This window comes from Euprymna scolopes, chromosome 42, assembly GCF_053919585.1.
Source record: "Euprymna scolopes isolate OS-2025 chromosome 42, ASM5391958v1, whole genome shotgun sequence".
Taxonomy (NCBI): domain Eukaryota; kingdom Metazoa; phylum Mollusca; class Cephalopoda; order Sepiida; family Sepiolidae; genus Euprymna; species Euprymna scolopes.
In genome coordinates this window covers 68,873,587-68,889,038 of record NC_136523.1, presented here as the reverse complement: position 1 = coordinate 68,889,038, position 15,452 = coordinate 68,873,587, and the positions used below count along the sequence as shown (strand labels likewise).

The window sequence follows — 15,452 nt, the reverse complement described above, 5'->3', positions numbered from 1 at the left end:
CTAAAATTAGTTTAGACATGAATCCTATAATACAATATATAAGCACAGCAGATGACCTGGCATTGCCAGGTTATTAAATATGCTTTAATATATATTGATTTATGCAGATTTTGTATTTGTATATAGAGAGAGCTAATTCTGTTTTGATTATTATATTGTACCCAATATATAGTAATAATTTCAAATGTAAAAAAAACAAAAAAACTTGGGTGTAATCAGCTAGAATTAGAACCAAAACAGTGCAGCAGCTTTATTATTCTTTATTATTCATTTCTGTCTTAGATAACTAAGACGGATAAGAAAACATAAAATTAACCAACTTTATAAAAATAATATAACTATTATTAGGTTTATACATTATTTTAATTGGAATTCATTATTGAGATGAGTATTATTTATATTAATTTATTTATTGTGGACTATTATTCTCATCTTTATTAGCTTTTGTTTCACAACGTTTCGGCCAACTATTCCGCTGGCCTTCGTCAGGTGGTAATCACAACCGATAGGAACTTCGAATCTCCTAACTGCATTCTCAGCAATCACTGCCATCTGTAGTTGTTGTTTCATCACGTTTTACCACCTGACAAAGACCAGAGGAATAGTTGGCCGAAACGCCGTGAAACAACAACTAATAAAGATGAGAATAATAGTCCGCAATAAATAAATAATACTCATCCCAATAATGAATTCCAATCAAAATAATATATATACACCATTCAGTACGGAGCCGACCATGGAAGATCAGATAATAAAAATAAAAAGGTGGATTTATAAGACCAAAACAAAAAAAAAATCCAACCTTGATCGCCCTTCGGGGCCCATGGCGCAGTTGATAGAGACGCTGAATCTCTACAGTTCCAGATGAGCATTGTCTGAAGATAGCAGTTTCAATCCTACCCAAACTTGGCCAAAATGTGGTGAAATGACAACTATGAATGGCAGTGATTGCTGAGAATGCAGTTAGAAGATTCGAAGTTCCTATCCGTTGTGGTTACCAACTGACGAAAGCCAGAGGAATAGTTGGCCGAAACGTTGCGAAACAACAACTAATAAAAGATGAGGATAATAGTCCGCAATAAATAAATTAATATTAGGTTATTACAAAAACAGTATAATTTTCTCACATGTTTTTTTTATTCAATTCTCACCCCAAATAAGGCACAGTGTCACTTTGAAGTAGGGAGCTACTATCGGAGACATAAGTTGCAAGGATATTATGAAGGGAGATGAGTAGCAAGATGTCTGTTCACATTACACTTGAACTTCTGCATGTCAGTACAGTTGGGAAAGCAGAATCCCAGAAGGGAGTTCCAAAGTCTAACAGTTCTGGGGAAGAAATTATTGGAGTAGAAGGCTTTCTTATACCTAGGGATCTCTACTGTGAAGGGATGGGATTTAGCTGCTTGTCGGGTTTGTCGGGGGTATTCACGTCGTGTACAAACGCTTGTAGTTCGTCAGAGCATTCACCATTAAAGTACTGGTAGAATAGACAGAGGGATGCAACATTTCGTCGATGGGACAGAGACTGAAGCCTAGATGACAGTTCAGGACCTATCAGGTTGGCGACTCTTTTGAACCCTGTCCAGGAGTGAGAGAAGTAGTAGATGCACCAGCCCAAGTGTGACAACAGTACTCCATACATGGGCGAATGGTGGCCTTATAGAGGTACAAGATATGTTACTTTTCTATATGACTAGCGGTTTGTACCCGGCATTGCCCGGGTGTTTGTAGGTGTGTGTATGGGGGGGGGGATAAGTAATAACCCTGAAACGATGTTAAAAAATCGGAAAAACCAAAACCAAAAAACAACGAAAAAAAAACAAAAAACGCTGTGTGTATAGGGGGGAAGTAAACTAAAGAATAAGCGAAGTAAAAAAAATAAAGAAACGTTGTCCGCGTGTCTAAAGATGTAAAAGAAAAAAAAAATAGTTTTGGTCGTGAGGCTGGATTGAACCCGGGAGCCTTGACGCGGAGGTGAAACAAACTCCAACCACTTAACCGTCTAGGCCAAGAGTAAGAGGAATTGATTATAGTGTTAAAATAAGGCTTATAAAGCGAGTGAAAGAGGTTTGATTGACAGATAGCCACTAAATGAGGTCATCGCGGGAGCGTTACGAGATGACGTAGCAGTATTTTATTTTTTTTGTTTTACTTCACATTAGCGTTTATTAAATTACGTATTTTGTTTCCTGTCTAGACATCTCTCTCTATCTGTCTCTCTCTCTCTCTCTGTTTGCGTTGTGTATGTGTCTCTCTCTCTCTCACTTCATCTTCCTTACTCTAAAGACTGTTACTAAAAAAGAAAATGGCGTCTGGCTGTTTTTTTTTTGTAAAAACTTTGATCGTTAATATTTTTTGTAAGCATATTTTTTTTTTTACTTCACATTTTTGGCTTGTTATTTTTCGTTTAACTATCGTATCTAACTATTTTTAATGTGCTAATAACTTTGGTAATGTTGTCATAGCATAGAAGTTCATAGTTTAGCTTGTGTGAGGGTTAAATTTTTTTTTACCGATAACAACAATGTTTTTTAAATTCAGACTGCTTTTAATGCTTGCTGACGTCAAGATCACGTGACATGACTCAGCAGGTTTTAAAGTTCACCAAAAATAAACGACCCCGTGTATACTTTATGTAGAAGAGTTGGCGCCCATATTTTTTGGAGCAGTTATAAATCGATTTAAAAATATGTAATGTTTAACATTAAAATGTTACTTTTTTTAGCCCCCCCCCTGCAGAAAATTGATCAGTTGACGCACTTCTGATGGTCCTTTTGGGCTAATTTTTCAATATTTGTCGTCCGGAGGGTGGGGCTTTAATATGATACCAAGTTTGTGAATTTTTGTTCCATCGGTCAAAAGTTTTTAGCAGACACACAAACATACACACATACATACATACATTTTCGCTTTTATATATATAGACTAGCGAGGGGTACCCGGCGTTGCCCGGGTGTTTGTAGGTGTGTGTGAAAAACAAAACAGGTGCACGTGAAAAAAAAAGCCTTGACGACGCACAGTTGGAAAATAGTAAAGTGTGAAAAAAAAAACAGGTGCGCGTTTTTGATTAACGTGACGGCGATAGCTATTCAGCAGTTAGCATTTTGTGCGGGACAGTTTTTAATGAGGTCAATAAATCGGTTTGTTTGTTTTTAAAAACCCGCTCCCTTGTCTCGAAATGAAAGCTACCATCTGATATGACGAAGTCGACATTGACCAAACGTTAGACCACTGGCTCTGGGCCTGTGGGTATTTATTTGCTCCCCCACCGAGCAAATTAGGCACAAGGCCAATTTTTAATGTGAGGAGTGAAGGGATGGGGAAGGGAAAAAGGGGACCAGCTCCCGAGAGGTGGGAAATGGGAGCTGGTTAAAGGTCAGGTATGTGGGGTTGCACCCACATCTGGTCTTTGCTTGCAGTATCTGTTCCGACAGATACTACACTTTGATCTTATCACCTGGGCCCCGGAGGGTTCTGGACCTGTGATTAGAGTCAAGTTTCGCTAGCAAGGGTTACCTGGCGTTGCCCGGGTGTTTGTAGGTGGGCGTGAAAAAAAAAAAAAGGCGTCTGTGAAAAAAAAAGCCTCGACGACGGCGCAGTTGGAAACTAGTAAAGTGTGAAAAAAAAAACAGGTGCGCGTTTTTGATTGACGTGACAGCGATAGGTATTCAGCAGTTAGCATTTTGTGCAGGACAGTTTTTAATGAGGTCAATAAATCGGTTTGTTTGTTTTTAAAAACCCGCTCCCCCATCTGATATGACGAAGTCGACATTGACCAAACGTTAGACCACTGGCTCTGGGCCTGTGATTAGAGTAGAGTTTCGCTTTTTTTTTATGCCAAAAACCGAATGTAACGCGTGCCGATGCGGGAAATGTGGAATAATTAACATTTGAAAGTCAATAAAATTAAATAGACAGGCGAGCTCCGTGGTTAACTGTGAGATATTACAATTTATAGATGATATAAAAAGTTTTAAGAAGTTGTGAAGCGAGCGAGCGCTTCTCTGAAAGAAGCCTTTTGTGGACATCGAGGAAAAGCGTACATACATACATGATGATTGCAACGTCTTGTCAGACGAGTGCCACTCCCTCAGACATTTAAAATCCAGGAGCGCAAATGTCTGAGGGAGTATCTATACAAATATGATCTTACAGAGTCTTAGCTTTGTACGACAGCTAAGTCTCTCTCTCGGTTCAAAATGTTGAGATCCAGCAACAAGCAAGAGCAAGATAGCCAGCAATAAATTAAACTGCAGACCAGCTTAATGCGGGTACTGGTCTTCCGCTTTATGGTTTTTTAAATCAGAGATTTGCTTCTCCTAGAAAGGTTGCCTTCACCACGGCGATTTTAATGGTCTTTTAATCATAAGCATACATATATATATATATATACATACATACATTTTCGCTTTTATATTTATAGATTTCTGAATTAATTCATTGATATATATATAGCCATGTTATATATCATTTGGAAGCATGTTTTTTGCTCTATCGAATCATGTTATTTATTATTGTTCCCAATCTCTTCATTTATTTTTTTCAGGCTTTTCGACAGCATTGGACAAAATTCAAATCCAGACAATTTTCTTGTTCCAGTCCAAACTAGGCCGAAAAGTTGTCAAGACAGCTTGTGATACCAATGAGGAGTTTGGCCCAGGAACCACAAATATGTGGCACAACGGTGGTTCAAGAAATTTTGCAATGGTGACAAGAGCTTTGAAGATGAAGATGGTTGTGGCTGGCTGGCTGACTGCAGTTGATAACAAACATTTGAAAGCCTTAACTGATGCCAATCCTTACAAAACCACACGACAAGTTACTGTTGAACTCGAGGTCGACCACTTAACAGTCATTCGTCATTTAAAGCTGTTGGATTGTGTAGTGGACTTTCGGTCAGCGTTCAAGTTGTGGATAACTTGACAAAGACTAAAGTTACTTCTCATGAAAGAGGAGAACTATTTATGGCACAATGGGAGATTCCATTGTGCACACATGGGCCAGTCTATTCCTTGGATTGTGATTGGCTGAATCACCTGATTGGATATGCTTGTACATAAATACAAGCCCTCAGTCCAGCTCAATCTGATGTATGTCTTGTGCATGAGCTGGACCCTTGGTAAGTGTTGCTGCTATTGTTATTATTGTTATTATTGTTGTTGTTGTTGTTGTGTGTTATTGACTAACACAGTTCTTTTGATTATTCTACATCTCCCCTCTTCCCCCCCCCCACGAGTAGGCTGGGTTGTGTGAGAGGTGTATCTCTCTTTTAGGCCTAGTTTGTTGTGTGGTAGTAACCTAGAAAGAGCTCGGGGAATCCTTGATCGAAAGCGTGGGGATATATGTGTGGTTTGTTGTTGGGGTTTGGTTGCTGTGTATGTGCTATTACAGGGAGATAGTGGGAGATGCAAGAATGTAGTATCGCTTGAGGGAATTGTTGGTCCTCGTGCTGCACTTGGTATTGGGGTTGGTGCAGGCTTAAGTTCGCATTTTCTGAGGAAACGGCGGTTCCTAAGTGTGATCCTTCTGGATCCGTTAACCCTGATTCGGTATTGTCGATCTGGTAGGGAATTGATGATTTTGCCCGTTGTGTTCCATCTGCGATTGACTGGATTTTGGATGGCTACAGTGTCACCAACTTGTAATGGTGGAAGGTTGTGGGTATATTTATTGTATCTTTCTACTATTTTTGCATTGCGGTGGTGGAGGATTTCCTCGCGATGTTGTGCCGCTGACACCCATTCAGGATGAGGCTTGTAGAGGATTGGCTGGGATGGGATGGAGTCACGTAGTCGACGGTGAAGTAATAATTGGGCCGGTGATAGGCCAATGCTTTGGATTGGGGTATTCCGATACTGCAAGATGGCCCGGGCAACACTGTCATTGTCCAAGGAACCGTGGGGGCCTGTGTTTCCTTTCACAATCCTCTTTGCAGTTTTTACTGCGAGCTCTGCCCTGCCATTGGATTGGGGATACGCAACAGAAGATAATCTGTGCCTAACACACCATGTTTTCAGAAATTCTTGGAACGTGCTGGAAGTGAAAGGTGGGCCGCCATCGGTGCTGAGTTCTTCTGGGGCACCATATGTTTGGAACAGTTGTCGGCATATGGACATCAATTTGGTTGTAGTAGTGTGACCTGATTCTAGGCGGTATAAAATTAGCCAACCAGTTAGCCTATCTGCGCAGGCAAGGTATGTGTGATCTCCAATATAAAAAATATCCATGACAATTTGTTGGAATGGCCACTCTGGGGATCGTGTTAGAATGATAGGCTCCCTTGGTTGACTAGGTGCGATGGTTGAGCATACCATGCAATTCGCCCTAATACTGCGGATTGATGCATCCATCCCTGGCCAGTACACCGATTTGTTGGCACGTGCTTTCATGCCGACTACTCCTTGGTGTGCAGAATGCAGGCAGTGTAGGACCTTTTTTCGTTGTGTTTTGGGGATGACGATCCTTCGATCCAACAATACTAGACCATTGTCAGTGCTAAGGCGGTGCCTCACCTCCCAATATTCACGGATTTCGGGCGCAGTGAGATTACGTGTTTTTGGGAAGCCTTGCTGTATTATGTCTATTAATTTGTTATATTGTTGATCGCCATGACCTGCTGAACGAATTAGGTCTGGTGATAGCATGGCTATATTACTGCTGTCTGCAAATGTTGCTATTAAGGCTGTTGACTCTGTTATGTTGCTTATGTTGTTCGACTCCAGTATATCCATTTGAGAGGGTTTTGTTGGAAATACATCGAGGAGGGCTTGCACCATCGCCACTGGGTGGCGGGAAACTGCATCAGGGCCTCTGTGCCACTTCCCGGGGCAATGCTGTATGGTAAATCTGTATCTCAGGGTTTTTTCCTTTAGTCTAAAGAGCCGGGGGTTTTGGATCTTGCTCAGATCACGATCGCCAAATATCCCCTTCAGAGGTTCATGGTCTGTGACCACTATGATGTTTGGAGAATCCATGACAAACATACGGCATTTCTCCAATGCCCATGCTATTGCTGCTGCCTCACCCTCTATTGGTGCGTATCTGCGCTCAGCATCCGTGCAAAATCTGCTGCCGGCATATATCAGATGCCAACCTTCGGAACAGCAGATTGGGGCTTTTTCCATGGTACATTGGCAATGTTTTTGTAGGAGTAGGAAGCCCATTCCTTCTTTGCTCCAATCTGGAGCAAGGCAAGTTGCTCTGTCTTTGTCAAATGTTGCTACCCCCTTCTGGACTAGGTGAATTATAACTCGTTTGGAATCTTTGAATGCGTCTTCAAGGTTTTGATTCCAAGCAAATTTGGAGTTTTGTTTGACGACGTCCCGAAAAGGCACCATAACTGGACCCAGTGAATATGCCCAGGCTACTTGGTTGACAAGCCCAAACCATGATCTGGCATCAGTAATTGTCCTTGGGACTGGAAAATCCTGTATCGCTTGTATCATGGACTCAGAAGGGGTCACTCCTGAAGAAGTTATCTGGAGGCCTCCAAATTGTACGACATCCTGACAGAATTGGAATTTGTCGGTGTTGAGCACAATTCCATTATTAGCACATTGGAGCGGAAAATCGAAGGTATGATAAAAGGCTCCCTCAATGCTAGAGTCATATAGCAGGGTATCGTCTACTATCTTCACCTTGCGTGGGATATCTTTTATTATCTCATCATATCTGCGAGTGTAAGCATCCCCAGATGCGACATATCCTTGAGGCATCCTAAGATACATGTATCTTCCCCACTCAGTTATGAAGGTGGTTAATGGTTGAGATTCTTTGTCTAAGAGAATCGAGTGGTATCCATCAACAGCGTCTAGGACTGTTTTCTTTGTTCTAGGTGGCACTTGCAGTGCCAACTGGAATGGCGACCCAGTATGGTGGGTTTCTCGCTTGCATTGAGAGTTAAGGTGTTGGTAATCTATTGTTCTCCTTGGATTACCATTCTTTTTGGCAGTTATTACCATAGTACTGCACCAATCAGTAGGCATACCCACGGGTACTGGAGCTATGATACCTTTTTCTACATCCTTCCAAAGGGCTTGTCTTACTGGTTCCTTGAAGTGGAAGGTACAGGAATTGGGTTATGCCTGGCTTTAGGGATTGCTCCCTCTTTGGCTGGAAATATCCCATCTTTGTTAAATGTCGTTTTGGCAAACTTTTCTAGGAGCCAGCTCTTAAGTTTGCCTATGTTATCTTCTGTTGCGGGAAAAGGGAGGTTTTTGGGGCGATTTGGCAATTGATCTACACACTTTTTAGACTCGGTGTCTACCTCTCCATGTACGCCTGCTAAAGGGTTTGGAAAATGTTTGTGCAATATTCCCACATCGATGCAGGCTGCTCTGCTGAGATAAAGCCGTTGTATGCCCTTGCATATGTAGAGGGCTTCTTTAGTTGTTTTCCCTCTGACCACAAACTCAACTGGTAGCCAACCCTGACACATGAGTGTGAAACCTCCAACTGTTCGTATGATCTTTCTTGATTGGATAAGACTAATCTCTGTGAGGCCCATTTTGATTAAATGCTTTGGTCCCCCAAGACAAATGGTGGCACCACTGTCGGTAAAAACCTTTAGCATTGTACTACAACTCCTAGGGATATTGACAGCTCGTCTGGGATCTGGTTTTGGTGAGAATGGGATTACTGATGCATTTATTTCAGTTAACAGATCACCTTCTGTAGTCATAATGGTGCCCCTCATTTGATCGAATGTGATATGGGCCATGAGTGTATTCATGGGAGCTTCTTGGTTTTCAAAACTCTTTATCACTGCCGGGCGATATTTCTTTCTCCGGCACACTGCTGAGAAATGGTTAAGTTTCCCACAAGTCTTGCACATTTGATTCCATGCCGGACATGTTAAATGGCGGGCACTTGTCCTTGGAGTACCGTGTTGGTGACTACCGCAACCTATGCAGGTTTGACGAGGTTCTTTATCAGCAATGTTATCGTTGTGAGTAGCAGTAGAGCTAGTGCGAATATTGTCTCTGCTAGTCCGTACAGCACTGTGTTTTTTTTTTTTTTTTTGCGATACATTGACATCTGGACTGTAGCTATGTCTGAGGTATCACTCATTGCGGTTTGGTCCCGTAGTGCAGACTCAAATGCCTCAGCATGACAAATATTTTGGTTCAGAGTTTTTAGCAACCCGGCTTTTGCCAGTAGATCGGTCTGAAGCGTATCATTAGATATCCCTTTGATAAATTGGTCCTTGATGTAAATGTCGGACAGGTCGTGATCGCAGTTGGGGCATGAAAAATTACAGTCTATGGCCGTGGACCTAAGACGAACAAGGTATTGTTGGATGGGTTCATCTTCATGCTGTGATATAGCTGCAAATGTCATCCGATGGACAATGGGATTTGATTTTTGAGTTATCAATGCTTCTGTCATCTCTAGCAGCTTGTCTGGGTTGGTGGTGAAGAACTTAGGGTACGTATTTATGATTGCGTTTTGAACGGATTCATCAGCGCAACTGTATAACTGGGTATTGGCCTGAGAAGTTGGCATGTCCGTTATTCTGGTGAATACTTCCCAGTCAATCCGAAATTTTCTGAATTGTTGAGGGGTCATTTCGAGATGAAGTTGGGGAGGCCTGGCAGCTGGTGCCTTAGCATAGGTGGTCTGGGTAGCGGGCTCCTTGGCTTGTCGAAGGATAGACAGAGCTTCTCCCATTGTTGTGATTCCCAATTCTCTTAGCATGGCTCGATCCATTACTTGAAGGTTTTCTTTCCTCAGTTTTTCCTTCACAAAAGTTGCAGCGTAGCTCTTGGCGGAATCGGCAGCAATGCCTCCTTTGAGGAAATAGTCTTCCCAATCTTCTGTCTCGAATCCTGTTCGTAGCGCCATGTTGGATTGTGTAGTGGACTTTCGGTCAGCGTTCAAGTTGTGGATAACTTGACAAAGACTAAAGTTACTTCTCATGAAAGAGGAAAACTATTTATGGCACAACGGGAGATTCCATTGTGCACACATGGGTCAGTCTATTCCTTGGATTGTGATTGGCTGAATCACCTGATTGGATATGCTTGTACATAAATACAAGCCCTCAGTCCAGCTCAATCTGATGTATGTCTTGTGCATGAGCTGACCCTTGGTAAGTGTTGCTGCTATTGTTATTATTGTTATTATTGTTGTTGTTGTTGTGTGTTATTGACTAACACAGTTCTTTTGATTATTCTACAACAGCAAATACGGAAATCAAGAAAGTTGGATAAATGGGTGCCGCATGAATTGAATGATAATAAAAAAAATTGTCATTTTGAGGTGTCTTCTATGCAATAAAATGATTGTGACGTGTGATGAGAAGTGGATCCTCTACGACAACTGGCGACGTTCAGCACAGTGGTTGGATGCCGGAGAAGCTCCACAAACTTCCCGAAAACAAAATTGCACCAAAAAAAATATTATGGTGACTGTTTGGTGGTCTATGGTTGGTCTCATCCATCACAGCTTCTTGAACCCGGGTGAAATGATTATGGCAGAGAAGTACTGCCAACAAATTGACGAAATGCATCAGAAGCTACAATGTATGTGCCCGAGATTAGTCAATATGAAGAGACCAATTCTCCTCCATGATAACACTCATCCATATGTTACTCAACTGACTCTGCAGAAGCTGAACAAATTGGGCTACGAGGCTCTGCCTCCTCTGTCATATTCACCGAACGTCTCACCCATTCATTATCACTTTTTCCAGCATCAATTTCCTGCGCGAAAAATGCTTCAAAAGCCGAGATGATGCCGAATCGGCCTTCAATGACTTCATTGCTTCCAGAACTCCGGATTTCTATGCTGATGGGATAAACTTGTTTCTTGTTGGCAAAAATTTGTCAGTTCTAATCGTTCTCATTTCGATTAATAAAGTTTATTATGAAAGGAGTTATGATCTTTTGAAGTTGAACGTCAAAAAGCAACATTATTTTCACACCAAATAAAAAACAAAATGTGTGTCACCATTTTGTGTATGTCTCGGAAAGGTTTCTTTCGCACACACTCCCGGGGGGGAGGGGTTACTATTGCTTAGAACTGTTTATATACCCCCTATATAATATCTACGATTTCGGAACGCGTGTAGCGTATAGATTTATTTGCGTCGACTTTTACAAAATTATTGCTATTTTGGTTTCTCATGTGTTTATTCGGCTTTTTCGTATAAAAAGCAAAACTAATTCAAAGCTAAGTAAGGTTTCTCGGCATCGCGCCGGGAAACGTCCACAAGCAATCAGCTTTGATCAATCTTGTATATCATACAATTGCTATTCAATCTGGACAATTGGGAGCTGCTTTCCCCCTCCCCAACATCTGTTGGGGAAAAAACAGTCAAATTTGGGTAAACAAACCCAAACGCTGCGTGACTTCTATTTGACCTTCTTAAGTAGGTCAAATAGAAGCAGCAGAGTTAACTTTTATTGCGCACGCCTGTTTTTATAGTTAAATAAATAAATTCAAACCTGTCTATGTTGTATGTCGTGGTGGCCCAATGGTTAACGTCGCACGTTTTTTTTTTCACACATTAATTTCCAACTCAAGGGTACAGGTTCGATCCTCATACTCACCTACCAAAACATTTTTTTTTTATTATTTAACACCCCCCCCATCCCCCCAGAGTTTTGATTTACCTCAAGACACTCGGGCATCGCCGGGTACCCCCCCGCTAGTATATTATAAAACTACAATTGCCTTGCTTTGGTGTTGAAACTGTGTTTCTGATTCTGGTTTTAGGAAATAAAAACAAAGCCATGAAAGCTTTTTTTAATCAACAATTTTTTCGTGTTCAAAATATGCAAATAAAAAGGAATCTGTTAATCGCTTCTGTTTTTTTTTTTTTACATCAGCATTTCACAAATTTTATTTGTATTTTTCATTGCAAGTTGGGATCGTTTTTAAACAAAAACAAAACAAATTTTTACGATTTAATGTATTTTATATATTCTGTAATTGACAGTTTAAAGGTGACAAAATTACTCAAATCAGCTTGCCCAGTCAGTAAAAAGAAAATATTTAACTGTTCACACATAATAATATCTACTTTTTTTATAAATATTTTTTAAAAATTGGTTTGTGTTACAAAAAAAAAAAAATTGGGCAAGAAATTGAGTGGCAAAATACTAATCATCGTTATGTTGCTATGCACACAAAACAATATCGATATTTCAGAAGTTAACGAAATTCTTTTTCAAAAATAAACAATATAAACGAATATTTTTAAAATAATAAACACTTTATTTTAAACAGCATATACAGTGTGACAACCTAGTGAATGATTTGCGGCCCAGGGAATTAATTAGCACTCATCGGAGGGAAATTGATCAGTTTGATGTATTAAGAAGACAATTAGTACATATGGGCAGGTGCGACAATATATGCAAATACTGAATCCCTTGGAGGACGAGACGCGCATTTTAAGGCGCCGGTGGACCGATCAAAGGGACCATTATCAGGGATTTAGGAACATGGAGCCGAGGCCTAAGAGAGTGGTTATACCTATAATAGGTAAAGCTTTGGAGGCATTATTTGGAGTGGTTACGGAAGAGCACCTCGAGTTAATAAGGACACGAATAGAGCAATTAGAGCGAGGGCAGAAAACGTTAACAAATTATCAAGGAGGGATTTTCGATATTAAATATCACTAGAGTAGAAATGCAAGAAAATAGAAAAGGCCTTAATGATTAATTATTAGTGAATTAGAATTAATGATTAATTATTAGTGAATTAGAATTAATGATTAATTATTAGTGAATTAGAATTAATGATAAATTATTAGTGAATTAGAATTAATGATAAATTATTAGTGAATTAGAATTAATGATAAATTATTAGTGAATTAGAATTAATGATAAATTATTAGTCGATTAGAATTAATGATTAATTATTAATCAATTAGAATTAATGATAAATTATTAGTCAATTAGAATTAATGATAAATTATTAGTGAATTAGAATTAATGATTAATTATTAGTGAATTAGAATTAATGATAAATTATTAGTGAATTAGAATTAATGATAAATTATTAGTCAATTAGAATTAATGATAAATTATTAGTCAATTAGAATTAATGATAAATTATTAGTCAATTAGAATTAATGATAAATTATTAGTCAATTAGAATTAATGATAAATTATTAGTCAATTAGAATTAATGATAAATTATTAGTCAATTAGAATTAATGATAAATTATTAGTCAATTAGAATTAATGATAAATTATTAGTCAATTAGAATTAATGATAAATTATTAGTCAATTAGAATTAATGATAAATTATTAGTCAATTAGAATTAATGATAAATTATTAGTCAATTAGAATTAATGATAAATTATTAGTCAATTAGAATTAATGATAAATTATTAGTCAATTAGAATTAATGATAAATTATTAGTCAATTAGAATTAATGATAAATTATTAGTCAATTAGAATTAATGATAAATTATTAGTCAATTAGAATTAATGATAAATTATTAGTCAATTAGAATTAATGATAAATTATTAGTCAATTAGAATTAATGATAAATTATTAGTCAATTAGAATTAATGATAAATTATTAGTCAATTAGAATTAATGATAAATTATTAGTCAATTAGAATTAATGATAAATTATTAGTCAATTAGAATTAATGATAAATTATTAGTCAATTAGAATTAATGATAAATTATTAGTCAATTAGAATTAATGATAAATTATTAGTCAATTAGAATTAATGATTAATTATTAGTCAATTAGAATTAATGATTAATTATTAGTCAATTAGAATTAATGATAAATTATTAGTCAATTAGAATTAATGATTAATTATTAATCGATTAGAATTAATGATTAATTATTAGTCGATTAGAATTAATGATTAATTATTAATCAATTAGAATTAATGATTAATTATTAATCAATTAGAATTAATGATTAATTATTAATCAATTAGAATTAATGATTAATTATTAGTCGATTAGAATTAATGATTAATTATTAGTCGATTAGAATTAATGATTAATTATTAGTCGATTAGAATTAATGATTAATTATTAGTCGATTAGAATTAATGATTAATTATTAGTCGATTAGAATTAATGATTAATTATTAATCAATTAGAAACTTTGCATGAGGAATTGTGGAATGTGTTGAATTGAAATTGAGTTTTTGAGAGAGGAAGCTTTTCTACAGAGATATTTATAATTAATGCATATGCTATGACGGCTACAATGGACCAAGCAGTCATTGGTCGAGTGGACCACCCATATAGGGGCCCAATTGGACACCCTAGCATTGGGGCATTTGTCCCCCAGTGTAATAAGCCCGGATCAGCTGCAAAATGTTTTGGAGGATATAAAACAAAAGTTACCATCACGTCTACAACTTCCGGTGAGCCACGAGGAAGGGTTGTGGGAATATTATAACACCCTAGGATGTAGTGTGCGGTTAGAAGCTGAAAAAATACTAGTGTTCATATCTGTACCCCTCTGAGATCGAGGTCCTAGATATGACCTTAAACTATATCCGATGGTGAGGGCCCCAGCTTGCAGGCCTTAGGGAGTGTGGAGCCACTCTTTAATTGCCATTGCTCCCAGGTCCACTCTGACCCGGAGTGGTAGCACCTGTTAGGGTCCCAACTATGAGTTAAATAGAATACGACTTAAAAATCAAATATACTATATTAAAAAATCGTTCTTCAAAATCACCAGATTTGGCATTAAATAACCTGAAAAGGGTTGATATGCCATAAAACAACCAACCAACCAACCTCTGGGATCGAGGAACCAAGTACGAGATTTATGAAGTTATCACTCCACCCGTTCCCTATCCACTAGACATACTCAAGTTGGGGTTGGTAGCCAGTTACAGGGTGGAATCAGAATAAGTAGTGTTTGATATGGCGAGGGATAGATTCATGCTATTGAATCAGCGAGAGGCAGGAGAATGTTGGATTAATAGCCCTGGAATTTGCCGGTCACAAAGTCTGTTATATGTAACTGGAGATCATGAGTAGTGTGTGTTGGGATTGTTCCAGGGGGATGAAAGAGTAATACATCGCGTCTGCAAGGTTGAGGTGGCAAGTGAGGCTGTAAGAGTAGCCGAAGGCACCTGGTTGGTATCCACACAACAGAAGATGGAATTGTCCAAGGTATGCGGTAACACGGCTGCTGGGATAATCAAGGTGATTCCGCCTTTAACTATGGTAGCACTGGACAGGGGGTGTGAAGCCGGGGAAGAGATTAGCGGTTTAGCTGAGAGTGTCCGAGTTGGCGATAAGAGCTTTACCGGACCAAACGGTCCGAGAGGGTGGGCTGATAGAAGTCCTGCTGGCTGACATGTTGGGTCAGACTCTTCTGGATCAGGACATAAGGACAGACGTGTTGAAGGGTAACCTCGTTAGGCTGAACGAGGCAGTAGAGCTTGCTTAGACGGTCTTCAAGATGTGGAGATGATTCTTCTGGCATACGAAGCTGCTTCAGGCCC

At 38.8% G+C, this 15,452-nt stretch overlaps 1 protein-coding gene across 1 annotated transcript in view; it reads right to left on the bottom strand.

The window, feature by feature from the left end:
* The window catches only part of LOC145267127 (THO complex subunit 3-like), a 53,991-nt gene that overhangs the window by 23,506 nt on the left and 15,033 nt on the right, over positions 1–15,452 (bottom strand). The gene's annotated exons all lie outside the window — the stretch shown is intronic.